Below are 27,780 nucleotides of genomic sequence, written 5' to 3'. Positions count from 1 at the left end.
CACTTTTGGATCGAAGACACCTGGGACATTTGAACTGACAAATATGGATACATATAGGAGGAGAGCATTCATAATTGAAGTGGGCCTTTTATATCTGTTGCTTGTGTACATGCACATAGTAGAGCTAGACCAGTGACTTGAAGCCTTTTTCTATTTATTTGTTTATTTATTTATTAATATGTGCACATGGCATACAAGTTCAAAATTGCAAGGAGTCTAAGGTCGTGTATGGTAATTTTTCCTTCTCTTCGGCCTCCAGCCTCCCAGTTTCCTTCTCTAGGGATAACCTCTACACTAGCTTTTTGGTTATCTTTCCCAAAGCTTATCTTTTTCATAAACGTGTGTGCGAACACATAGTATTTTTCAGCAACTGCTGGCACACTATTCATGTCGTTCTGTGCCTTAACGCTTTTCCTGATTGCATACGTGGCAAATTATTCCATCTCATGACATAGGGAATGCCTTTATTTATTTATTTTTTTACAACTGCGTAGCATTCCATGTTGTGGAATAATATATTAGACCCAATTCCCCGACAGTGGATATGGAGGCTGTTTCTAGTTTTTGTCACTTCACATCATACTGCTGTAGTATCCTGGTATACACATCATTTTGCATATGTAGGAGTATGTCTGCAGAATACATTCTTAGAAGCGGAATTGCTGGTAAAAGCATGTATACATCTGTGATATTGGTAGACATTGCAAGTATCCTTTCAAGGAGTTGGTGGCAATTTATACCAACACCCTCAATGAATGAGACGTCTTCGCCAACACAGTGAGTTATCAAAGTTCTTGATCTTTGCCAATCTGATAGATGAAAATTGGTATCTCGGTGTTAATTTGCATTTCTTTCATGAGTGCGGTTGAACATTTTCCACAAGTTTAAGATCCATTTGTATTTCCTTTTCTTTCAGTTCATATTCGTTGCCCATTTTTCTATCAGGTGGTTGATCTCTCATAGTCTTTTAGATTCAGTGTCTGTTTGACCCCTTTCTGTACTTGACGGAGCTCACTTCGCGGGGCGGGGGGGGGCCGGGGCAGACTATGCATGCATTCAAATGAGGCTTTGGGGAGTGGGATGGATCAACCACGCCAGTGATGAAATTAAGTCCATTGTCTTGGGTGTGGCCATTGCTGCGTCTGAGGCTGCTGGAGTCCCTGAGCCTAGCGGTTTCTGGTGTGGTCCCCGCAGCGTGCCTTCAGAGCTGGTAGCAGTGTGACTCAGGCAGACAGCAAGGGCCTCCTGCCGTGTTGAACATGTGAGATGGATTGGTTTGGGGGATGGACACAAATGAGGCACGGGAAGCCGGGGCTGGGAGGAGGAGGAGCCGAGCAGACTCGGGGGCGCTGAGTATTTGCATTGAGGGCCGATTCAGAGGTCGGAGGCATGGAAACAGCACTGAAAATGTTCAAGTGTGCGGTGTCTGAGAAGTCAGGAAAAATAGGATGCGCTTAGTTTTAAGGAGTGTGTCAGTTACATTCTCAATACTGTGCATTTATATGGTTTTATTTTTCAACCTCCAGACACCTTTTCAGTTCGGTTTATCTCAACACGAAGCAGCGATTCTGAACCAAGAGCGATTTTTGCACCAACGTCCTTCCCCAGTCCCGGGGCAGTGTCTGGAGACATTTTTGGTTGTTGTAGATGGGGACAGGGGGAAAGGAGAATGCCACCGGCATCGAGTGGGTGGAGGCTGGACATCCTGCTGTGCACAGCACGGCCCCCGCAGCGAAGAATTTTCAGCCCCAAATGCCAATAGTGTCCACACACGAAAAGCTCTTGTAAAGCTGCGGGGTCCAGTTGTAAATCTGAAAGATAAAAATACAGCTGATCCGCTGTTTCCTCAGTTTTTGGACATTTTGGACATTCTGTAGTGTCACATTTAGACGAACTTCTCCGGAAAAGGTGTGGAGGTTGAAGAAAAACGTGGAGAGTCTTATTTGAAAATGTAACTAGCACACTGTTTAAAAATAAGCCAGTCCTATGTTTGCTGAGTTTGGGGACGCCATGTGGGATTCCGGGGGGTGCTGAGACCTGTCACTGCCATTGTCCCTCCTTAGTGCCGTCACCTTGCCATCTGCATACCTGCACACAGATGGGGTGGGGGGTGGGGTATTTTTTAAACCCAAGACCCCTGAAAAGAGAGGGATATTGATATCAGCATGATGGTGTTTTCAGATATCCAGGCTCTCAGCACAGTGGGAAGGTGGCACTGGGACCGTGCTGGGCTCTGTCTGAGTCCCCAGTACCCCAGTCTCCCCACCCCTCAGGACGCCTGTTGCTGGGTGGCCTTCAACCCCAGAGGTTCAGGGGATCCAGCAGTAATACCCTAGTGGTTTCCTCTTTGTTTTCAGAGAGGGAGGTGGCTGAAAGCGCATGCTGGGGAGGCCACCTGCCCAGTTGAAATCTTTATTCCTCACCTCTGCACAACTTGGGGTGGGCCTCAGTTGACTCGTCTGTAAAAAGGGAGCAGTATTAGCATTACTGTGACCGGAGTTAGTATATGGAAAGTACTTAGCACAGTTAGCGATTATTATTATTATTATTGTTATTGCTGTTATTGGAACTGCCCTTGGAAGTTCCAGCCCTCTTGCCCCTCCTCTGCAGTTCTGTGGAAACTCTTCCCTGGGATGAGCTGGTGTACTTGATTCCAGGGGAGCCTCCGGTGGCCTCCCTGAGTCCACAGGAACACGAGTGCCCTTCCCTGTGTCTGGAGAGGGCTCTGCTTCTGCCATGAGGCACCAGGACTGGGCTGAGCCAGCGCTGTGCTCTTGGTCCCCATCTCTGCCCACTCACCCCTGACCTCCTCCATCGAGGACGGCTTGGGCCTGCCTCCCTGAGATGGGTCCCCTTATTTCACGGAGCCCCTGACTGCAGTTCCCATAGCCAGTTTCCTGTTTCCCAGCACATCATCTGGTGTGACTGCCTTCGAAAAGCCCAAGCTGGAAGCTGGGAGGATGGTTGTGTGTGGGCCGTGGGCTTCCTGCCCACGAAGGACTCGGCTTCCGTCAGGCCTGGGCTAGTGAGCTCCCTGCTGTCGGTCCTCAAGGCGCATTGCAGCTTGGCCTCGGCCACGGTCACCAGAAATGGGGACAGTCTTTGGCCAGAACCTATAAACAGTCTACCGAAATGTTGGGGGAAGCCAAGTTCTCGTTTTGTTTGCTTTTCATTCACTTTGAAGGTTCATATCCAGATAGTTTTCACGGATCATTTAATGGCTGGAGATCACAGGGATTTGTGCCTGGGTGGGTGGTTTCAGTCTAAGTGCCTCAACCAGCACCTTCTTTCAAGAACACACAGAACATACAGAAGACTTCTGGGATGCAGTGGGGTAATAGAGGTAAAAGGGGCACATAAACCCTGTCCCCAGGGAGCTTCCAGTCCAGTGGGGGTGGCTCAGCCCCTGACATTGGGTGCTCTCAGTCTCTTGGGGGAAATACAGTGCCAACCTTCATGGAGTCCCCAGTCTAATGGAGGAGACCTAGGATGAACTCACAGTCTGATGGGTGAGATAGTTCATATTCTTGGGGAGCTCCCAGTCTGATGGAGCGGGGGAGACAAACCCTGCTTATCCAGCCTGGTGGAGGAGACCTGAGTCTTGCTTTCTGACCCAGTTTGATGATGTGTGACGCAGACAGAACCCTCAAAGACATGGAAAGGACAGAGCAGTTCTTAACTCCATAGCCTTCTTTCTCGGTCCGTGAGAGAAGTGGGGGGAGATAGGAGAGTCCGTGGTAGCCGGGGCAGAGGCAGATTCAGAGCACCCTTTGACTGGGCTGCAGCAGCCGCTTTTACCGGCCTCTGCCCGCCCAGCCCCACCCCGAAACATGTGGAGGCTGCGCTATCTTTAGTGGTCACCCTTTGTAATCTTTAGAGGCCGTTGCTGACGTTGCTGCTTCCTGGGCTGGACCTTTCTCCCTAGAGAGCTGTGCTTTTTGTGGGGCGAGAATTCGGCTTGGGGCAGGGGAGGCAGTGTGGAATGACTGGGGGCTTCCAAAACTTGGCCACAAGTCCCTAAGTCCCTAGGCTTCTCCAGATTCACAGGGTGAGACTTTGGGACCCTGTTTTAAGATCAGAAAATAAGAATATCGTAGACAGGACACGAGGCATCATCTAGTCTTATCTTTCCATTTTCACAGAGGAGACTGTGGAGGCCCAGAGAAGGGAGAAGTGTTCTTCTCACTGTTGCTTAGAGTTTGTGCTGGGCTGATGGCCTAGCCCCTGAATTGGTCCCTAGCGAAGAATCCTGGCAATAACAACAATCAGGGAGATCCTGGTAAAGCCTGTGCCAGGTTAGTTACTCCTCCTGCTCAGAGCCTGCATATTCCCATCCCACTTGGAGTAAAACCAAAGGTATTTCTGTGGCTTCAGGACCGGCCTGATCTGGCTCCCATCCCCCCTCCCTCTCTGTCTGCCACTTTGTTTCTCATTCATGCCACACAGGACTTCTTACTGTTCTTTAAACATACCAGGATATTTCCACCTCAGGGCCTTTGCACTCGCTCGTCCTTTCACTTGGAATATTTTCCCCGGATATCTGTATGGCTCACTCCTTCACTTCCTTCAGAGAGCCCTAAACTGACCATCCTAGATAAAATGCCTTCCTTTCCTGCCATTCTCTCTCCCTTTTATCCTGCTTTACTTTGCCTCCAGAGCATTTGTCACCGTCTTAAACGGTATATATTCATTTATTTCTTAAAAAAAATTTTTTTTAAAGTTTGTTTATTTTGAGAGACAGAACAAGCAGGGGAGGGGCAGAGAGAGAAAGGGAGAGAGAGAATCCCAAGCAGTCTCCGCACTGTCAGCATGGTGCCCCATGTGGGGCTTGAACCCATGAACTGTGAGATCATGACCCAAGAGGAAACCAAGAGTCAGATGCTTAACGGACTAAGCCATCCAGGAGGCCCATATTCATTTATTTCTTAACTCTTCTTTGTTTCCTCCCTTTAGAATGTAAATAGGGGTGCCTGGGTGGCTCAGTAGGTTGAGCATCTGACTTCGTCACAGGTCAGAATCTTGCAGTTCCTGAGTTCGAGCCCTAAGTTGGGCTCTGTGCTGACAGCTCAGAGCCTGGAGCCTGTTTCAGATTCTGTGTCTCCCTCTCTCTGCCCCTTCCCCGCTCATGCTCTGTCTCTCAAAAATGAATGAACATTTTTTAAAAAATTTTTAAAAAAGAATGTAAATAGTGTGGGGCCTCTGGCTGGCTCACTTCGTAGAGCATGAGACTCTTGATGTCAGGGTTGACTCTTGATCTCAGGGTTGTGAGTTCGAGCCCTACATTAAGCATGCAGCCTACTTAAAGAAAAAAAAAAAGTGTAAATAGGGAAGCATGGTATATTTTCTTCAGCCTATATGCCCAGAACGTGGGTGACACATAGTAAGTGCTTTGTATCTATTTTTTCAGAGAAGGAAAGGAGGGAGTATAGTACACAAATTGAAATCACTTGATGTTAAGGATGGTTTGATTTGGTTAGGTTAAAAAAAAAAAAAAGAAAAAAAAAAGACTTGCTGGGTGGCAGAAATCCTATCACTTTCCAGTGGCCATCTGGACCTACATCTTGGGTGTGGTGGGCTGATAGTATTTCTCTGTGTGCCCCCTCATTCCATCTGTCTTGTGTTACCCTTGTACCTCTTAACTAGCAAAAACTAGGTTAAGTTTCACCCTTCCCAGAAACAAATGGGTTTATAAATGCCTTGGACTGGAAAGACTCTGAACCCTGCACTGGAGCTCTTCCCACCTTTTGCCAAACGATGGAACAGAGATTGTATTGATGGAAGGAAGCCATCTTCTCCCTTGGGGTTTGTAAGTGTTAAACCTATCTGCATGACCAGACTCCCTTACCCCAAAGGCAAAGACAAGTACCCAGAGATTTGTGTTGAGGATCTAGGGGCTGATTGAGGGTGGGGGGGGGGGCATACACCCAATGTATCAATTTTGGTTGAACTCATGAAGTTGGGAGGTTGGAAGGGGAAGCTGAAAGCTCCCGGGGTCTGGTCCTGCCTCTTTTTGTGGGTGGCCTTGGCTGGCTACTTCCCCTCACACAGCCTAGCTTCCTCATCTATAAAATAAAAGCGATGAGTTGAACCTGCAGGTCAGGGCTCCTGGGGATCCATGTGGATGGGTTGTTCCTAAAACCCCCTCCATTCTGACATCAGCGCGGTGCCGCTCTTTGGATCAAATACCAGGTTTCTGACTTCCTTGATAATGCTGGAAATAGAGGTGACAGTTAAAAAAAAAAAGTAAATGTTTAAAAAGTTTTCTCTGTGCCAGTTACTTTAGTAAGTGTGGGTTTTTTTGTTTTTTTTTTTTCCTTTCTTCTTCTTGGTCTTAACCTGTAAGCGATTACGAGATCAAACAAGTTTCGGTTTGAGTCCCCCTGCTTTACAGTCTGAGTCTGTACCGCGTTGACTTTACCAAATTTGCTTTCAGCTAGTCCGGCTGTTCCGGGGAGGCCTTATCAGCCGACTCTTCAGCCGTCGGGGTTGGAAGACTTGGTCTTGGGCAGCGTGGAGGCTGGGTTTTCAGCATCAGCAGCGTAGACCTGGCGCCTCTTCCGCGTGGTTCTGCGGTCCCCCTCCCCAGCCCCCCAGCCTGGCTCAGTGACCTTCTGTCACACAGCCGTCTCTTTGCCTAGACTGTCCGGTTTCAACCGCTTCCCAAACCCCGGCCTCTTGCCCAGGATCAGCTACAAAAATTTGCTGGGCCCAGCCCACGGTGAAAACGCGGGACCCCTTGTTTAAAAATTGAGGCTTTCAAGATGGCGACAGGGCATTAAAGCAGGGGTGGGCGCTGTAAACCTACCCAGGTCACACGCTGCCCTTGCAGCCGGCTCTGCTTTATTACCAGAATTTATAAAACACATTGGAAGAGTCATGACAAATTTTCTCAGAAGGAATTTGAGGTGTTTCTGCCATGGCCTGTGTGAGGCAGGGCTTCTGGCCTGAGCCACTGGGGGTGGCTTCATGTCTGTGCAGGGGGTAGGGTTTGGACAGTGTCCTCGAGTGCCGGTGGGAGGCTCAGAGGAGGGTGGCTTACAAATGGTTGCTTCGCCCAAGCCAGCCCCGAGGACACTGGCATCTCCTTCCTGCGAAAGCATCATTTGCTTTGCGATTTTTAAAGACTTTTGATGGGGTATCTGGGTGGCTCAGTCAGGTAAGTGCCTGACTCTTTGATTTTGGCTCAGGTCATGATCTCTCGGTTCAGAGCCCTGTGTCGGGTCCTGTGCTGACAGCATAGAACCTGCTTGGGATTCTCTGCCCCTCCCCCACTCGCGCTGGTGTTGTCTCTCTCTCCCTCCCTCTCTCTCTCTCTCTCAAAATAAATAAAAAACAGTTTAAAAAATCTTTAAAAAGCCTTTTAATGGACAAAACAAAGCGTGGTATATCTCTATGGTGGAGTATTATTTAGCCACAAACAGGAATAAAGGGCTGCTGTGTGCTACAACTTGGATGTAACATGATGAAAACATGATGTTAAGTCAAAGAGGCTGGACACAAAAGACCACATATTTTATGGTTCCATTTATATGAAATGTCCAGTATGGGCGAGTCCATAGAAACAGAAAGCGGTTGCCCGGGGAAGAGGGAAATGGGGAGTGACTGCTAGTGGGTATGGGGTTTTTTGGGGGGGTGATGAAAATATCCTGAAGTTAGTGGTGATGGTTGTACAACCTTGTGAATATGCTAAAAGGCCACTGAACTGTTCAGTTTAAAGAGTAAATTTTACGGTTCACCAATTTCATCTCAGTTTTTAAAAAGGTGAAAATAAAAGTCTTTGGAAGGCTTAGACTTTAACTCTCTACCCTCTGCACTTGGTGGGTGTTGTTGGTTCAGGGCAAGGTGGGCCTTCTCTCCTTCCAGGAGCCCCTCCGCCTTCTTCTTGCCTCACCTTCAGTCACAGATAATCTCTTGAGCATCCCTCATGCAAAAGCCTGTTTTCCAGGAACGATCTTCTGGAAGCTTTCATGCTAAGAGGCTACTCGGCTACTAAGACTTAGCTTCATCCAAGGCATTTGCATATTTGCTTATAAAGGGAGAAAACTTTTAGGTGAGACAAATGAACGTTCAATTTTAGAATTCCAAGTAAGAGCAAGTGAGTATGGAAGGTTGTTAGTTTACATGGGGTCCAGGGGGTGGCTAGGTGCCCTTTCTGCCCACCCAGCGGGGGACCCCCAAAAGGCAGGGCCAGGCTGGCAGTGGGTATCAGGCTGAGAAGCATCCCTTCAGGACAAGCAGGCCTCGCCAGCTTCCTTTATTCTTTTCCCAGCTAGGGGATGGCGGGGGTGGGGGAGGGGTGGTGGGGGCAGTTTGACTGCGGAGGACTGCTGGGGTGGGGGGCATCTTTCCAGTCAGGTCTCATTTCTGCTGTGTTAACGTGCTTCGTTCTTGAATCAGGTAGCCCCAATGTGAGACAAACCCCTAGCCTACCTCTTCTGCTCCTGTCCCCATCAATTCAGTCCTGCTCATCCTTGCTCAGGGCTGCGCCTCCTCCCCTGTCCCTCTCTCATGCCCTGCTGCCTTCCCCTCTGTCCCCACTGTCACAGCCCCATCCTTCAACACCCAGTGTAACTCAAGCTTTAGCTTTTTAAGAATCCCCTTTAGACAGCATTAAGCGCTTTTTCTTCCTATTTTTGTGGCTCTTGAATTCCGAGATCATTATTTTAATCAACTTTGGTTCTTCAATGCCTAACACAGTGTTTGGACACAGTAAGCACTTAATAAATGCTCTGAGCATGACCTGAGCTGAAATCAAGGGTTGGATGCTCCACCGACTAAGCCACTCAGGCGCCCCATGCACTGATCTAGATTCTGTCACTTTGTTGGAGCTCTATTGTGTGATGGAATTGGTGGGGCACGAGGCCTTTGAATATATCCTGCCTGGCCTGCGAGAGTTGCTTTTCCTTGAGCCTCTTGGGTTTTACCTAGATCCCTAGGGACGTTAAATTCCCATATGATTGCTCATGGGTAAAATGCACCTGCTTACGTCCTAAACACTGCCCTTACATTCTGCCTCTGTGGGGAGGAGGGGAGTGAGCATAAGACAGGGCTGTACAAAAGCCCCGTGCATCTGATGATGGACAGAGGCCCTGGCTCTGTTGGTTAGGGACCCAGCATGAGATGGCTAGCACCTGCAAAGCATTTAGCTGGAGAGACTTTAATGATGAGTATTTAGAGAAGTGTAGTCAGAGTTAGGCAAGCCAGAGTATAAGAGGCACCTGAGGGCTGGCGAGAGAGGGAAACTGTTACCTCCCTTAGGCTGGGAAGAGGGAGCTCTAGAGTTGGGGAGCAGGGGCCCCCAACAATAGCTGTGATGCCGTAGGGATACAACCACTGCCGCGCTGTGGTGCGGTGGAAGGAAGAGGGAAATGCTTTCCCTTCAGCCAAATCCATCTGGAAGCCTGGGGAGCCCAGTTGATGCAGTCGGTGGTCCAATAAGAGCAGAGAACAGTGTGTTTGTGTCAGGTTCAGAATACCCACCCCTGGCTGCCTGGGCATTCTAATGCTCAGCTGGCTCTTACATTTCTTAGGTTATTCAGCATGTGACCAGTCAGCTAGTGTCTACTTCTTCCTAGAATCATGGCTGTTCTAAAGAAGAAAGTCCCTGTCTACATCAGCAGGATGGGCATTGGGTGGTTTTGATAACAGCAAGAAAAACAGATAATATTCATTGATGGCAGGCCCTGAGCATCCTAAGCATTTATGTGCATCCTCATTAAATCTTTGCAATAACCCCAGCAGGCAGATACTGTTATTATCCTCGTCTCCACCATGCTACTCGTAAAGTACAGAGGGCTGGGAGAGCCAGTAGGTTGTCCAGTTGCGTAACTAACGAGAGGCAGAATTGGGCTCTGAACAATTCTGTCTGACTCCCGAATGCATACTTGTGACCCCTCACTGCCTCATCGTCTCATCCCTCTGCAGTGGGGCCCTACCCACCCTGTGGTCAGTGCCACATGTGTGCTGGCCTCACTGCCTGGGATGGTCTTCCTACTTCCTCCCCACTTGACCCAGTTGAACCCATTGTCAGGACCCACTTCCAATCTCACTTCCTCCATGAGACCTTCTCCAACCGGTGCGGGCCCCCACGCCTCTCATTCGGCAGTCAGTGGCAGATAACTCTCCACCATTCCTTCAAGGGATTATCCGGCTGTTTTGAGTGTGTACCTCTCCTCAATCTCTAAGAAGACTCCAATTTTCGTTGATACAGATCTTAGGTCCTGAGTCTTTTTTTGGACCCTTCACTCACTCAACAGGTTGAATTGAAGAGACTTTAATAATGTATTTATCTGAAGAGCTATAGGGTTAAAGGAAACAACAGTGATGGTCTAGTGTCCATGGACCAATTGCAGAGAATGGGGACGTGGGGAAGAAGCAAGCCATTACCACTCCAGAGCCTGAAAGGATGTCTTCAGAGGGAGCCGTCATGGAGCCCAGGGATGGCTGTGGCCCTGGGAGAGGATCCACATGGTTAGAACTGATGGATCTGAGGATTGCTTTTCTACTTAGTTGGTAAATGCCCACTGGAAGCCAACAGGGAGGACTTTTTGAAAGGAAAGGAAATAAGCTAGAGCAGAGTCCAGTAGGAGCTTACAGTCCAGTTGAGTGTTTGAGGGAGAGAAGACGGGCATGTACCCCTACCTAAAACAGCACAACACTTCTGCAGAGTGGTATTTCTCTCTGGACAGTTGAGTGTACCATTAGTCAAGACTCAAGCCCAGTGGAGGTGGACATTTGAGGGACCAAAATTGTTGAAGGCTTCCTTCTTACAGGATAGGAGGTGGTGCCAGTCCTGGGGCCTCCACGAGTATTTCCCAAAAGGCCTCACATAGGCCATAGAGGCTTCTGGGTGGAGCATTGGCCAGTTGGTGTTTGAGCAGTCTTGAAGTCTCAACGTTCTTAAAAAATGTCCCTTGATGAGCACTGGGTGTTGTATGGAAACGAATTTGACAAAAATTTCATATATTGAAAAAAAAAAATGTCCCTTGAGGGTCCTGGAAGTTTGAAGAGTTGGCAAATATCCTTCACCTTCAGGGCCTCAGGAGAGGCTTAAACACCAGCCATGTTCCCCACACGCCTCAGGAATTGCCCAGAACCACTTAGGAAGATTCGATGTTTCACTGGAAGGACCTCAGCCTTCCTCCCTGTGGTGTTGCTTAATCTCATTTCTTTTTTCTCTATTCCTGTTTTTTCCACCCACTCCTGTTGGCCTAGACCCAACTAAACACTGGAAGGGTAGAGTGAATTGTGGGCAAGCAGAAGGATGAAAACTCTTTGCTTGGGCCTTTCTTTGCTACATTTTGGTGTCAAGTTTCTCCAGATTTTTCTCTCTGCTGGGTCTTGGATGTGCTAGGAGATGCCCCAGACATCCCAAATGCCCCTTCTCCTCTGAGCACATCACACATCCTCCGGCCTCCAGATGTTTAAGCTCATGGTTCTTGCTGCCTGGAAGACTCTCTCACCCCTCTTCACTGCCTCGTTAGACAGTAGGGAGCAGTGGGGACTGTGTGTGGAGAATTCCGTAGAGTATACTCCATCTTAAGAGTTTCTAGACTCCCGATCTACAAGTTGTGGGTTTGATTGCTCCTTGGAGCAGGCCTGGCTGCTTGCCTTGGCAGACACTCAGGAAGAAAACAAGTAAGGATGGGTGGCACAGCCTCGATAGAAACTTAGAGACAGGGACCAGAAGAGACCCTCAGGAGAGACCGCTGATCCATGTGGCTCAAACTCAGGGAGAAGGGCGAGATGAAGCTGAGGCGGCCAGACAGGTCCCAGAAGGGGCTTGACAGCTGGGCTAAGGCACCTCTTCTGCCCCTATTCCTGGGGACTGGCGGGGCTTGGGCGTGGCTCGGGGTCAGTTGCAGTGGTAGACTCGGTCCCAGAGAGACCTCTTTCGTTTTACAAAAAGGAGATTTCTTGATACGTATCACCAGACTGGCCCTGCTCTGGCACCTTTGCTTCTCAAGGCTATGTAGGTTTCAGAGATCAGATAATGCTTTAGGTCCAGGTTTTAACCTTTCATTATTCCCTTATAATGTAAACAGAACATAATAAAGATAAGCAAAGAAGAAAGGGAAGTGAAATTAATGTCACCCATAATCCTGCCGCCTAGGTATCATTTACATTTAGAACTTGGGGATGGAGACTTCCCAGGTGATTTTCTGTATTTACAGAGTGGAAGCAAACTATTTAGACGGTGTTTGTAGATATATTTTGTAACCTCTTTTGTGTGTGTGTGTGTGTGTGTGCGTGTGTGCGTGCGTGTGTGCGTGCATGTGCCCGCGCTCGTGTGAGAAAGAGAGAAAGAGAGGGGGAGAGATTTGTTTTGTCCCATTAAAAAAATGCTTGCCCCAAATTAAAACGGAAAGAGTATAAAGAGAACGCCCCCTGCCCTCCCGTTACCCCTGATCCTATTCCTCAGAGGTGGTCCTCTTTAAAAGTTTCCAGTATATCCTTGATGAGGGAAAAATGTAGAAGGGATAACGTGCATGGAACAACAACCTGGAAATACTGGTTGTTGTAAGTTGTGCAAATATCACTTGTCACATGTCAGTCTGGAGGAAGGTGAAGGGTGGGTTTGGAGAGACTGGGAAGTAGTTTGCAGTCAGTGAAGGGGCTTTCAGAAACAGATACTGTGGAGGAGCGCCTGGGGGGCTCAGTCCATTAAGCATCCGACTCTTGATTTCGCCTCAGGTCATGATCTCACAGTTTGTGGGATTGAGCCCAGCATTGGGCTGTGCCCTGAAAGCACGGAGCCTGCTTGGGATTCTTTCTTCCCTCTCTCTCTTGCCCCTCCCCACCTGCACACGCACGCTCTCTCTCAAAATAAATAAACTCAAAACAAAAAAAAGATATTGTGGAGTTAGGGAAAGGAGGAGATGGCGAATTTTTGAAGCCTGGCTTTTGTTTGGGTTTGTCACCTGGATGTTGTGAGGAGCCGGGTGAGTAGAGGTGTGGGAGACTGTGGGCAGGGGCCAGATACTATTAAATCTTACCTCCTGGACGAGGATTGAGGTAGGGCCAGCAGCAGGTATGCAAATGAGGAAGAGACCTGTCTGGAAGCAGTGACAGTAATTGGTAGATATTTATAAAAATACCCTTGCTTGACAAAACCAGAAGTTGGTAACTCTCTGTTAGTGCCCCAAACTAAAAGAGAGAGAGAGAGAGAGAGAGAGAGAAGTTTCAAACAAATCTCTGAATGCTAAGAATCTGAGTTGAGACTGCAGAACTGGATGGGGAGTCCCTACATGTCAGATTTGGGTTCTGGTTTTGTCTCTGGCTATGCAGTCTTGGACCGTGCCTTAATTTGCTGAGATCTCCATTTTCCTAACTACAACAGATCCACGGTTCTTAATCCTGGATGCACATTAAAATCACTAGGAAACTTAAAAAAAAATACCCAATGCCGGATCCCCACTCCAGCCCAGAGGTGTCCGACGAATCTCTGGGGATGAGGCCTGGGAATGTTTTTTAATGCAAGCCAATGTTCAGAACCCCTAGGTCAGGTTTCTCCTAATTGCTCATTTTAGCCCGAAAACATTACAATTCTGCGTGTTGTATTACATAATTTTGTTCCTTTCAAATACAGTGCACAAAATGTTATAAACTTGTTACAGACCAAGAAGTTTTACTTTTGATGAAAAACTCCCCTTAATTCTCAGTTGGCCAATGATATAAGGCCAGCGTCCTCTGTCGTTAGTCAGAATCCTAAACAGAATGAAACATCAAATAATTAATTTTTGCTCCGGGAGTTGAGAGCCCGGACTTTAATTTCTCATTCTCTCATTTTGAAGAAGCTACTGACTGGAGGCCTGAGTCCACCTCCATTTAAAAGAAGACCCTGAAAGGTTCAGAGAGGAGACATTACCGGAAATGTCTTCTGCTAGAAGAATCATAGGTACCGTAAGTTCCAAAATAAGAGGTCCAGTTGGGGGAGTCTTTATCAGATCTAAATTCTACATGGAGTAGGGGATGTTTAAAGAGATTGGGTGCTGTTTTATCTTTACCATAGAAGTTTTTAGTTTTGTCTCTTCCTAAATGAGTCATTTTTTTTTAAAGGAACCTAACTTGGGGAGGTGGGGAAAACACGGCTGGAGGGTGCCAAGGAGGCAGTGGGTGGGCAGTGAGGCTGACAGGGGACTGAGCTTGCACTTGGGCCTTTCACCCGGGGGGGCAGGAACCAGGGACCTGTCTGCTGAAGGTGCATCATGAAGAGCGACACCACCCAGTAGGGGATAAGGTCGTAGAAATCATATTGACGTGGTTTATTCATTCATCAAGCACGCTTAGCAACCGTATGGTCCGGTCTCAAGGCTCAATCCGCAGGTGCTGAGAGAGTGTGCACAGAGGGGAGGAGATCTCCTAGTTTTCACTCTGGGGGAGATGGGACACAGATGATGGACATTAGGTGTGTCGCCGTTTGTCTCCACTTAACATGATTTGAAGTTACGGTGCCCATGCCAGCGTGAACAGTGCAAGTAACATGAAAATGTTAGTGCCAGGCAGCATTTCAGAGGGAGGAAAAAATGGCAGCCTGGTGACCCCATTGTGGAGCGGGGGGGGGGGGGGGCTGGTGAAACACACATTGGCCAGACATCTCCACACATCACTTCCTCTTTCTGTGCTGAGTTCTCCCAGCTGAGAAGTGATCCCACACACCTAAGTCACCCAGGCCCCTGGTTGCTGTTCGGGGTGGGGGGGGGGGTGTTCACTGCTGTCCTTGATGCCTAAGGAGGTACAGGAAGGACAGAGGGTGGGGAGGAGTTGACAGACCCTGCCTTTGGAAAACCAGAGCAGCTCGTGTGATTTGGCCCACGTGCTTGTGGTGAGGAGGAGCACAAGGCAGGGTGCTCCCTGAGGCCCAGGAAGAGTTTTGTGCATTTGGAACGCTGGGGGCAGGCACGCTCCTTTTAATCCACCCTGACCCCCGAGAGGTGCTGGTTTTCATCTTTTCTGAGTGGTGTACAACCTCCCGCAGTTGTGCCTGCGTATTTGCTAAGTTTGTCACAAACTTCCTGTTTGGGTCCGGTGTGAGGCCCGAAGCTTTGTTGTGTTTTGAAACCCGGGTGTTCACAGAGGTCCAGTGCCTTCTCTCTTAGAGGCCATGGGGTGGCCCTTTTGTTCTCCTTCCCTTTGCTGACTTTGGCCATCTTTCTTTGCAAACCTTCTCTCTGAGAAGTGCCCTGTAGCTTCTGTACTTGTTCTCATTATACAGGTTTGAGAGTTCTGAGATTTGAAGGCTGGAAGGAGGGAGGGGGGCAGCATTTATTGGGCCCCTTATATAAAGCCAGGCACTGTGCTAGATGGTTTTATACATTTGTTTTATTTAGGCTTCACATTAGCTCCTGCAGAAACAGGCTCAGAGAGGTTGAGTGACGAGCCTAAGATTGGACAGCCACTGGGTGACAAGGTCAGGACTGGATCCCAGGGCTGACTGCAGAGCTCTTTATTTCAACTATGTCATGAGGACCATACTGTGCCTTCAGTTCCGCTGGTTTCAGGAGACTCGGATTTCTTATCGGGCCTCTTCACAGACGGCATCACCTTGACCCCTATAGTGTTCTCCCAGACCTTTTTATTCAGGTATGGGGTGTGATTTGATGGCCTTTACTGACTTTCATCTTCCCCACTCATCCTCCTCCTGTGGCCTCACGAACCCCAGAATTACTGTGTGGTCCCTGACTAATGACTGAAGTAGGTTAAGGCCAACTCCCAATTCCCCAGAAATGGAGTATCCTTTTTCCTACTTCTGGGCATCCAGGACTGACCATTCTGCTCATCACCACGAACCCTGTTGAGCTGGATTTCTCACATCTCAAGCTCTTCGCTTTAACAAGGAAGAAGACAGGACATCTATGTCTATGGGAGCATGTGAAGGGGTAGCGAAGGAAGGATACCAAGACCTTGAATATGTAGGAGCAGGAAGAGGACGGGGAGCTAAATCTATCTAGCACCCTCCTTCTCACTGGGATAGCTCTTATAGGATGCCAGACTCCAGGTGCTCCTGTGGAGGAACCAGAAGTATGCTTCCGGATACTTCAAGATGGCCTTGTGTCCCTTCCCTGACCCATCCCAGTTCTGTATTTTCTGAAAAACTCCTACAAGTATATCATCTGAGCTACATGAGAATTGTTCTGTAGATCAAGTCACGTTTGCCATTCAAGAGACCCTGTGTTGAGCAGTGGGGAATTCTAAGTATTTTCAACACGAATACTAGTCACCCTCACGGGGTTTGCAGTGTACATGGAAGGTAAATGCAATGTACATGGGAGGTAGATGCATGGAAGGTAAATCTCAGAGGAGCCAGAGAGCTATGAGGCTGGGGTGGTGTGGCTCAGTGGGCTGCATGAGAGGGCCAAGAGCAGGGGGTCAGAGGGGTGGAGCTGCAGGGGGAGGGGAACACCGGAGGAGGTGGAGCAGGCGGTGCATGTGGGAAACAAGATTGAAGAAGCTAATATGGGGGGCGCCTGGGTGGCCCAGTCGGTTGGGTGTCTGACTCTTGATTTCAGCTCGGGTCACGATCTCAAGGTTTGTGGAATCGAACCCCACGTTGGGCTGTGCGCTGACAGTGTGGAGCCTGCTTGGGATTCTTTCACTCTCCGCCCCTCCCCGACTCGCGCAGGTGCGCGCGCTCTCTTGCTCTCTCTCCTCTATTAAAAAAAAAAAAAAAAAAAAAAGAAGCTGATGTGCATCCTTCATGAAGGGTCCCAAGGACTGGCTGTCGAGTTTGAAATTTTCCTGTTATCAGGAGCTTCCGAGGCCAACTGAACCGGACGGGGTTAGGTAAAAACAGTGCTGTGGGAAGACTCCTCTGGCTCGGTGCCCTGTAAATGGGGACTGCCGGGAGGTAAGAACGCATGGATCCTGTTGAATTCTAGGAGTGAAACTCTGAGGGCTGGGACGAGGGTGGTGACGTGAATACAGAAAGGAAGACGGAGACATGGAAGATTTCAAACCCCGGCTCTGCCCCTTGCTGCCCATGTGACCTCGTCGAGCAGGTTACTGAATTTCTTGAATCTCAGTTTCATCGACTATGCATGGAAGCTAAAACCACTTCACAGGACTGTCGTGTGAGGGTTTAACTTGTGTCGCACCCAGCACGCAGCTGTGGGTGCCCGGGCAGAGTAGGAATCCTCTTGTGGTGTACGAGACTCGATGTGTGACTAAGAGGGAGGAATCGGGAGTGCAGGGTGAGGGCTCGGAGGGCTCTCCAGGGGCTGACTCTGGGAGCCTGGGACAGTCACGCAGCATTGGCAGAGGTGGACGGAGCTGTTTGGGCCTCCGGATTCGGTTTGGGGAAGACTCTTAACCCAGGCTGCCGAGGGCCTCTCCAGAACCCCACAGCCCTGAGGACTGGGTCTCTGAAACCAAGGCTTCTGGTTTCCGCTGGGCCCTCTGTGTTGCTGGCCAGCAGTAGGCTCTCTCTCTCTGACCGCTGTCACCGCTGGGTGAGGCCGGTGAAGCACTGAGGGCACAAAATTTAAGGAGGCTTCCGGTTTTAGGGCCACCCCTACACCTACACGACTCCTCTCGGTGAGGCGTTTCACACCGCATCCCCTATCAAGCTCCTGTCTGCCCATATTCATTCAGGAGACAGCCTGGCTTCATTTATTCATTGACAGGTTCTAGCAGCTCAGCTTTGAGCCCTCAGGTTCCTGTCTTCGCTCCCTTGTGGGTACTGACATTGGGGCTCATCCAACCTGATTTCCTTCCACTCAGAGATGGACGCATCCCTCCTCCCGGCCAGAGAGAACCTTCTTCCTGTACACGAATCCCCCGCCTCTCCTGTCACTCCTGGGACCTCACCCCCTTAAGGAACCTGGTTCAAGCCGAACCTCAAACCTTCACCGTCTCTAGTTCTCATTCCCTTTTCTCCTCCCCTCACAGACAGATGTCTGGAAAGAATCTGCCCTCAGGTTTTGCTTCTTAGTTGACACAGCCCACTCGGGCTGGTTTCTGCCTATGGGAGGTGTGCCTGGCACAAGGGAGGGACCTGATTGGATTTGCTGCAGAGGACTTCTGCCTCCCACAGGAATTGCCCTCTGTCAGCTCACCTGTGGCCTCCATATTACCACACCAAGCGGACGCTCCACTCCTTATCTTTCTGGACTCTTCGCTACTTTTGACATTGGACAACTTCCCCCTTTCTGCACCTCTCTTGGCTTTTTTCATTCCATAAATAAATCTCTCAACAATTATTTCTGGAGTACCTACTAGGTACCAGTATCCGGGACAAACCATAATACCATGCCCCTGCTTTCAAGGAGTTTACAGACTGGTGTGAGGGAGGAAGGTAAAAATACAAACAAATGTCAGGTGCTGATAAATGCTACGAAGAAAAATACAACCGGGGAGGGGCATAGGATGGGTGCTGGGGTTATAGGGGAGAGTCTCACTGAGAAAGTGACATTGTCACAGGAGCCTGAAGAAAGTAAAGGACGCCTGGGAGAAGAATGTTCCAGGCAGAGGGAAGAGCAAGTGTAAAGGCTTTGAGGGAGGGGCCTGCTTGGGGATGTTTGAGGAGGGCATCCTGGCTGGAGAAGATTGAAGAAAGGCAGGGTAGGAGAAGAAAACGTCAAGGAAGAGGCCAGGCCAGGTCATGTGGGCCTTAAAGGTCATTTCAAGGACTTTGCCTTCTATTTTGAGAGAAATGAAACACTATAGGAGTGTTTTGAGCAGAAGAGTGATTTGTTGTTGTTGTTGTTGATTCATTTTGAGAAAGAGCATGGGCATGAGCATGGGGGAGGGGCAGAGAGAGAGAGGGGGAGAGAATCCCAAGCAGAGGCTGCACTGTCAGCACAGAGCCCAGCGTGGGGGTCCATCTCGTGAACCATGAGGTCATGACCTGAGCTGAAATCAAGAGTCGGCGCTTAGGTTAAGTGCCACCCAGGCGCCCCAAGAACAGTGATTTTTAAATGATCACTGAGGCTGCCATGGGACCATGGTGTATTAGTTTGCTAAGGCTGCCATGACAAAGTACCACAAACTGGGTGGCTAAAGTCACAGAAGTATATTTTGTCACAGTTCTGGAGGCCAGAAGTCTGAGATCAGGGTGTTAGCAGGGCCTCGTTCCCTCTGAAGATACTAGGGAAGGATCTGTTCCAGGCCCCTTTCTCACCTTCTGGTAGTTTCTGGGCTTGTGACAGCAGAACAGCAACCCTCTCACACATCGGCGTTCTCCCTGTGTGAGGGCCTGTGTCCTAATTTCCCCTTTTTGTAAGGATACCAGTCAAGACTGGATGAGAGACCCACCCTACTCCAGGATGACCACCTCTTCACAGCTAATTACATCTGCAGTGACCCCATTTCTACAAAAAGCCCTCATCTGAGGTACTGGGGTTAGGACTTCAACCTAGGAATGTGGGGGACACGCAATCCAACCCATGGCACAATTCAACCCACAGAATAGATGGATTATGGAAAGGCAAGGGCGGAAGTAGGGAGACCAGTTAGGAAGTTATCGCAATAGCCCAACAAGAGAAGCCGCTGGCTTGGACCAACGTGGTAGCCATGGAGGTGGTGAGAAAGTGGCGAGTCTGGAGATATTTTGAAGAATCACGTTGCCATCATTTGCTGGTGGATTGGATGCGGAGTGTGAAGGAAAGAGAGGAGTCGCCGTGACTCCTGGGTTGCAGGCCTCAGTAACTACAAGGGAGTTGGGGGTCTTTCTTTCCTAAATTCTCCTCTCCCTTGGGGACCCTCCTCAGCAGCTTTTGCAGGGCCCTCCTCCAGGGCAGGCCTATCAACTGTTGGATTCTTCAGGGCTCCATCCTGGACTGCCTCTCTGGTCTCTCCTGATCGATAGGATCTTTCTCATGTTGAGGGCAAATATCCTGAATGTGCTTTTTGGGTCCTTCCCACAGGCCCCGGCTCTGGAGGGATGCTGAAGGAGGAAGACATGGGAGCAGGACGACCCTGAAAGATTAAGCCTCCCAGTCCTGCAACAGGTATAGCTGCTCTGAAATGCTTTGTGATGAAGGAGTCCTAAAAGTGTTTCTTTGCTATCTGCGGTGTGGAAAATGCCTTGCGAAGGGGAGGGGGGCTGCTGTGGGCCTGGACAACCCTAGATTTCTGGAAAAGGTCTCTCTGGGAAATGGTTGGCGATTATGGATTCACGCGCTGGAATTCAGCATCCCTTGGAATGGGGCTGAGGGCACCGTGCCGTGTCTCTCTTGACTTTTGCAGTTGTTGTGAATAGCAGAGGAGCCAAAGGACCCTCATGGATGGTAGCTCTATCTGCGTTCAGGGGGAATTAGACATCTCTGGAGAGCTGCAGTACAGAAGGCTGCGCTGAGAACCCCCACAGGGCCTGCCAGAGGCAGATTTCTGACCCCCCGTTCTCTTCCAAGCTCAGTTTGTCCCTCTAGAAAATGGGCGCATAGCCGTGATTCTTCTGCCAGGTCCCACGCAGACGGCGTCTGAAGGGTCAATAAATTTGTGTATAAACAGATTTTTTTTCTGTATGTTTAAACCCCGGCATAGCAAGAGATGGCTATTTTCCACAAATTCTCGGTGACGGCGGGGAAGGAGGGTGGCGGGTGTCTAATGTGATATGTGCAGGTTGTTTTTCTTGGCACGCGCCACACTTTTCATCTCTCTTATGTGGGACTCAAAGCTGATTGCTTCTGTTTCTCTTTTGTTGTGCTTGATTTTGATTTAATTTTTAAGCCATTGTGTCTTGGGGTTCCAGTAAGAAACAGATGGCTCACTCAAATGGAGTAATCTAAGAGCTTTTCCTGAAGGGGCTGTTTATAGTGGCGTAGGCAGGGTTAAGAGAACCGAGCACAGGATGTGGAAGCATCCCAGGGCTAGTGACGTCAGGGAGCTGTTACCATACCTAGTCCTGAAAGAAAGAGGGAAGGACTGGTTATTAGAACTGGAAAGAGAAGCTACATGGAAAGGTTATCTCTGGTAGAAGGGTGCAGTCAACCTTCAGCAACTCTGCTGGGGAAGAGCCAGGGGAATAAATCTCCTCACTGAACTCACTTGTCAGTTCTCCCGTCTCCTGATGATGCCTCCCGTTAGGCACACTCAGCCAGAAGCTAGAAGGCGGGGAGCCATACCGATGCTGTCCAAAGAGATCAGATCCTCTGGGGAAGCAGAGCTGAGTGGAGAAGGGTGAATGTAGAGGTGCGAAAGGGAAATATCTGACCAAGCAAGAGATACAGGTTGCTTAGGTTGTATTGCAGAGGATGTCTCCATCCAAAGAGGGGTTTTGTTTGGTGGAGTGAGTGAAACGTTGCATTATTAGGTCAGCCACATAGATCTGTTGGACTGTGAGGGCTGGAAGGAGCAACAGAAATCCTCTAATCAAACTTCACCCTTTTTTAGTTGAAAAGACCCAGGAAAGTCAAGTGACTTGCCCAAGGCCACGCATGAATTCATGAAAGTGTTTCTGGGAAGCCTGTGACATTTTTAGGAGAAAACCAACACAAAACCACTTGAAACAGTTATGAAACAGTGTAAAGCAAAATCCAGGTACTTGCAGGAGAAAGGTGTGAATTAGTGTTTGTTTTTTTCTCACGTGTCAGTTGGGATTCTTTGGGGTTGTGACTGTCATAAAACCTAACTCAAAAGTGCTCCCACAGCACAGGGAATTAACTAATCAGCTCATGTACTTGCAAAGTTAGGGATGGGGTGGGCTGTATTGTGGATGTGAACTAGCAGCTCAGCATGATGTCAACCATTATTTCTTTCCATCTCTCTGTCACTCTTCCGTGATGTCAGTTCATCCTCAGGCTGGCTTTCCTCAGGGAGGCAGAATGGCTGCAGGAGTTCCTGAGCTCATAGTTGCATCCCTCTGGTCAGGAGGAAAGAAGCATTCCTTCTGGTAAAGAAAGTCCTTAGAAGATTGAGAAAGTGTCTTTTCCAGAATTCCATCCCCAGGAAACCAACCCTGGCATTTCATTGGCCCAAATTGAACCATGTGCTTATTCCTCAGCCAATCCCAGTGCCCTCTGTTGATTGGCAGGGATGGGAGGTTTTTCTGGTTGGTCTATCCCTCTACTGGAGGAGTGTGTCAGCTTTCCCTAAAGCACCAGGACTGGCAGGAAGAGGAAGAGACAGAGCCGGGGGTGAGGGTGGGGGTGGGGTGGGGGGGGGGAGGAGATGGGTACCAGGAAAGTGGGAGCTGACATCCACTATACTGTATCATGCATAGAAATCTATAGAAATTCCACTGATCTAGACCCATTGTTGGAAGTAACAGTGAGACAAAACCTGTTTTTAACTAGTGAAAGTCTGCATTTTAAAATATCTTACCATAGCATAGTTTCAGACAGAATCTTCCCAAACAGTTCCCAGACAGGCTTGCAATTAGCATCTGCTTCTCACTACGTCTTAAAACATAGGACCTTCTAGTAGATTGATCGTGCCTTCTACTATTCTGTTTAATTTCTCATATGCTTATTCAACCTTTTTATAGCCAGAGTAAACGCTGAACTCAAATTCTGGGTTAGTGGAGATTAAATTACATTAATGAAGTTCCTCATTTAAACCTTATCTATAAAATGGGAGTAGAATAGCACCTACTTTATAGGTCCGTTGTAAGGATTAACTGAGATAATCCAAGTAAAATGCCCAGTGTCCCAGTGGCTGGCCCAATAAATGTTATCTTTATTTGCTTCATATATCTCCAAATATTGTCACATTTATGTGTTTATGTGTGCATTTAGTCTAGGAAATTAACTCTCTTCACTACAAATTTATTGTTTGCCACTGATTAGTTCAGTTAGAGATGAGGTAAATAAAGGTGCTAAAAAATTTAGTGTTTATGGATTTTTTTCCACTGGAATGGTTTTTATTTTAGAATTCAGTTCGGGGAAAATCTAAAAAAAAGAAAATTTTAGTAGCATACAGTTAAGTTAAATGTAGGTATAATCCCTGGAAGTGAGGGAATTTTTATTTTGCAGTAACTTATTAATATATTCTTAGTTGAAAAGTTTTATAAGTAGTTGAAGGCCTGGAGCACCTGGGTGGCTCAGTTGGTCGAGTGTCTGACTCTTGATTTCGGCTCAGGTCTTGATCTCATGATTCTTGAGACTGGGCCCCATATCGGGCTCTGTGCTAACAGCAAGGAACCTGCTTGGGATTCACTCTCTCCCTCTCTCTCTGCCTCTCCCCTGCTCTCACTCTCTCTGTCTCTCAAAATAAATAAATAAACATCTAAAAAACATAGTTGAAGGCCTGTCATGATCTATCCCAACTGATTTTCTTGCCTTTGTTCTCAGTTTGGAGGCTCCGGAAGGGGCAAGTGACCCTCTTCAGCTTTGGCTTCCCAAACCAACCACACCATTTGGGGTTTTCTGAGTGGATGGATTTTAGGATCACCTGAATCAAGTGAGATGCTGTAGAAGCAAGAATCTGGTCTTGGGCATTTATTTCAGTTGAAGTCTAGCTGACAAAATGCTGTGAATTGTTCTCTAAAGCTTTTAGTGCCATAAAGCTGACCTCTCAGAATCTCAGCAGAGCCACCTGTCTTGGTTCGGGGGTTCCCAGATTAGCGGTGGGAGAGCACAGGTTGATCCTGTGCTCCCATGAGTACCCTCAAGCTTTATCACCTATGTTTCAAAACCAGGAAGAGATAACCTGATAATGCAGGGTGAATAGGGTACAGTGAGGGGTCTGCAGATAGAAGAAAAATTTCCAGAACAACCAGGAACTTATAGACCTGAGAAAAATTCATACTCTCGCCCTTGCATATTGACAAAGATCAGTCTTAAATTTTCTGTAGGTCGTTTGCTGACCCTGGAGCTGGTCACCATTGTGATAACTAGATGGGAACCAGTGATAATTAGATGATTGACCCTAAATTACTTGGTCCAGACAAGTCGTTCCCATATGTAGATGACTTGGATGAAGAACTATCAAAAAAATTGGAAGGGATTAGCCTAGAGCTACCAGCTTCTTATCTTGCTTTGCCTTCCTTAGTGGAGGGATGTTTTAAAAAACCTAACATCTGTTAGCATAGAATTTCATAAAAGAGTTTCATTTAAGAAAAGGAGTATTTTTTCCTGACATTGCCTGTAAAAACTACCTCACGCAGTTGGATCCTTCATTGTGATCTGTGGGTAACAAGAATTGGGGAGATGGAGAGTATTTACTTCATGTGCAAGTATAGGGGGGCAAATCCTACTTTTTAAAGACTCTCTTAGAGCCTAGGAATTCTCTTAAGCCATATCTTTATTTGACTTAAAGGAGCCGGAGAAATTCACTTGAACGCAAGGCTTGATGAGTCCAATTCATTTTATAAAGAAGGAACAGTTTACTCTCGTCATTAACTTAGAATTGTTAGTTTGATTTTCTGCCAGTAGAAAGAAAGTCTTGCAAGACCTACATAGTTCAGATTAAAAGGTATGTCAACAGTTTTTCTTTTTCCACAGTTTCACCCTAAAAATGATAAATCTGTTCGGTTGGACTTGGCCTCCAGTTGTGTGGTATGTGCCTCTATGTGTGGGAAAGCGCGCACACACACACACACACACACACACACAGAGAGAGAGAGAGAGAGAGAGAGAGAGAGAGAGAGAGAGAGAGAGAGAATTTAAAGCTCCAGAAAGGAAAGGGTGCTTGTGAGAAATCAGTCACTGGTGTTAGGACTTGTAGTAACTGTTGCATCTTGTAGCTGCCAAAACAGTATGAGTTAAGATGTCTTTTGGAGTCCTTAAAAAAAAAAACCCAACATATACCCAGCCACCCTTGGCATCCCAAACAGTCATAAAACATTCCTCATTCTGCTTCACTTCACATGCCTGCTTGGCTTTGCCACAAGCATGTTTTGCCTTCCAGCCAGGGATTAAGCTTCTGTGTGAGGCCATGACTGGTGTGAAAGCAATTTCTCTGTCATTGTTGAGGGGGGAGAAAAAACCGCTTGCACGCTTGTGCGAAATCCTGAGTGGAATTATGGAATCCTAGCTCCGAAGAGGGTTTTGAGGTCCGTGCCTTCCTGCCGGGCTATTCTAACACTCATCACCTTGACTGACAAAAGGCGACCTAATCCCAACGCTTCATTGACCTCTAACACTTCACGGATCCCCTATGAACAAGGACACGAACTGAGATGTGTCTTTCTCAAGAAAAAGCAGACCATTGGCCAACATACCACATATGCAGTTACTGCCCTGTTCACATCCTTGTTCTTGGGCATGGTGTCACTGTTTGAGTCCTGGTTGTATTCTCACAGATGCTCATACAGCACAGTCCTCGCCTGTTCTAGGAGACCCTCCATCTTCATTCAGACTCCTTACTACTTGTTTCTCCTCAGGTGTATCTCTCTCCACAGCACGCTATTCAGTGTGCCTAGTTATGGCTCCGTGTTCTTTCGGACAGACATTACCACAGCCCCCTTGCTTTGGTCAACTTGGGCTGCCATAACAAAATACCACAGACTGGGTGGCTTAAAATAGAAATTTATTTCTCACAGTTCTGAAGGGGAAGTCTAAAGATCAAGGGGTTGGCAAGGCAGGTTTCATTCTGAGAGCTCTTAGGATAGTTTGTAGGCGGCCGCCATCTTGATGTGTGCTCATGTGACATCTTCTTTGTGTCCTTGCAAAAAAAGGAAGCTCTGGTGTCTCTTCTTCTTATAAGGACACTAATCCCATCATGGGGCTCCAGCCTTGTGAGTCTTCTTAATATAGTTGGTTCCCAAAGGCCCCATCTCCTAATACTATCAGATTGGGGGCTAGGGTTTCAACATATGAATTTGGGTTGGGGGATGGGGGGTGGGACACAGACTTTCAGTCCCTAACAATTCTGAATCGTTATTTGTGGTTCCCGTGAAGTGTTTGGAGGGTCGTTGATCCAGGAGCCCTGCAGTCAGTAGAGAAAGCCTTAGAATTACAAACTTTTGTTGCTCTGTAAGAAGTACAGTGTCCTACTGGTGGCTTGCTGGACTACAAAATCGGAAGACCTTTACCACACACTTCAAGGTGACCTGTGGCAGACTGATGATCTCCTTTTCTTTTCAGATCTTAGGTTTCCTAGGTCCAGATGTCAGTGTTAAAAGGTGTGGATGCCAAACTTGCTCAGCCTCAATGAATTGTGGATGGTTCCGCATTCAATATTCCCTGACCACCATCTATAGCCTCCCTTATGGGCCTCTAAAAGGGAGGCTCTTAGAACAAGAACCTGGGAACATGGCTTATTTCTTAGCGCTTTATCCTCTTGGGCATTCACTCCCTTTCATGGGGGAAAGGAAGGCAGTAAATTATAATGCAACTGTTCCTTATTCCTTTAGAGATCAATATTTTACAGTGTCATTTTAAATGTATAAAAATATAAATATGGTAATGTCCACATGGGCGCACACGCACACACGCACACACACACATACACACACACACACACACACACATACCTGGGCCAGGTGGAAGATTTTAAAATACAAAAAGGCCTTTGAAAATTATTTAAACTTTCAAGGAACAGATAATTTCTGTGTTATATAAACTGTTCCAGGATTTAGAAAAAAGATGGAACACTTCCAGATTCTTTTTTCAAGCAAACATGACCCTGATAACAAATCTGGCAAGCCCCCAAAGGGAGGCTCTCTACCAGTCTCTCATAGGAATGTAAAAATTTTAGATGAAATTCTAGTGAGTAGATTTCGACAATAGATATATGAATGTTCCACTATACCCAAGAAGGTTATGGAATGCAGGAATGGCTTCATATATATATATATTTTTCATTTGCTTCACATAAATTATTTAAGTAAAAATATGCAATGATCTCATTAATTCCAGAAGTACATTCAGTCAGTTCAACTTCTAATTTTTACAAACCACTTAGAAACGAGTATATAAGATGACCATTCCTTCGTATAATAAGGAAGATTGAGTTCATACAGCCTACTGTCATTATACTTATCGGGGCCACAATAAAGGCATTATTGGATATGGCTGAGATCAAAACAAAAAGCCAGTGCAGAAAGTTATGAAAATGGTAACATTAACTTTAGAGAATAAATATTGTAAAGAAAAGGATAAAATTATCATTACAGATTGCTTAGTTGTAGATCAAGGAGGCTTAAAGAGATTAAGTTAAAACCCTACTTCTAGGTGGTGAGATTACAATTAAGGATTTAGATATTTCTGAAATTAGTTCATGAGTCTGATGCCATTCCTCTCAAAGTCCCATCAGGATTTTTAAAATTTCACAAGATGGTTATCAGTCTATATGGAAAAATATGTAGATGAGAACCTCATGGGGAATCTTGGAAATGGCTCGAGGAGAAGGGAGTTAGATCTATTGGATATTACAATATATAGCAATACTAGATATTAAAGTGTACCTTTGTAATTAAAACACCATGGTATTGACATAAAAAGAGGAAGTAGGTGAGTGAACTAGGATAGTTCAAAAGCAGACCCTCACATAAATAATTCGATAAATCATAAAGAAGTCATCACAGATCAGGGGGGGAAGGAAGAATTATTCAATAAATAATTTTGATGCATAGTTAGCAATTTGGAAAAAATCATTCTAACTTCACCACAATGAATTGCATATTGATTAAACAATTAAGTGCAAAATGTAGAGGCATAGGGAAATCTATAGAATTGAATATTGCTTTAGAAACAAAAGAAAAACACTCAAAAATGAAAAGAACAGTCCATCAAACTACAGAAAAAAATCAAAGATTTCTTCATGTAAAAAACCAGTGGGGTAACAATAGGGAAAGATTTGCATTCATATGACAGAATTTGTATCTTTATTTTGTGACGTGCTCAAACAAATAAAAAAAACTAATAAAAAAAAAACCCCTAAAACCTTGGTTGGACACTT

General features: G+C 47.2%; 1 protein-coding gene across 12 annotated transcripts in view; it reads left to right on the top strand.

Moving 5' to 3' along the window:
* TRERF1 (transcriptional regulating factor 1) overlaps window positions 1-27,780 on the top strand; it is a 226,213-nt gene that overhangs the window by 83,887 nt on the left and 114,546 nt on the right. For 11 of the 12 annotated variants that reach the window (XM_042986360.1, XM_042986358.1, XM_042986356.1 and 8 more), the window contains one exon: window positions 19,863-19,946. The exons of the other annotated variant lie outside the window; for it this stretch is intronic. The gene's annotated coding sequence lies outside the window, so the exon portion shown is untranslated. The remainder of the gene's footprint in view (window positions 1-19,862; window positions 19,947-27,780) is intronic. 12 annotated transcript variants of the gene reach the window in all.

The sequence above is a fragment of the Panthera tigris genome, chromosome B2, assembly GCF_018350195.1.
Source record: "Panthera tigris isolate Pti1 chromosome B2, P.tigris_Pti1_mat1.1, whole genome shotgun sequence".
NCBI classification, from domain to species: Eukaryota; Metazoa; Chordata; class Mammalia; order Carnivora; family Felidae; genus Panthera; species Panthera tigris.
Note: the sequence above shows the minus strand (reverse complement) of the source record. Positions and strands in the feature narration are given on the sequence as shown.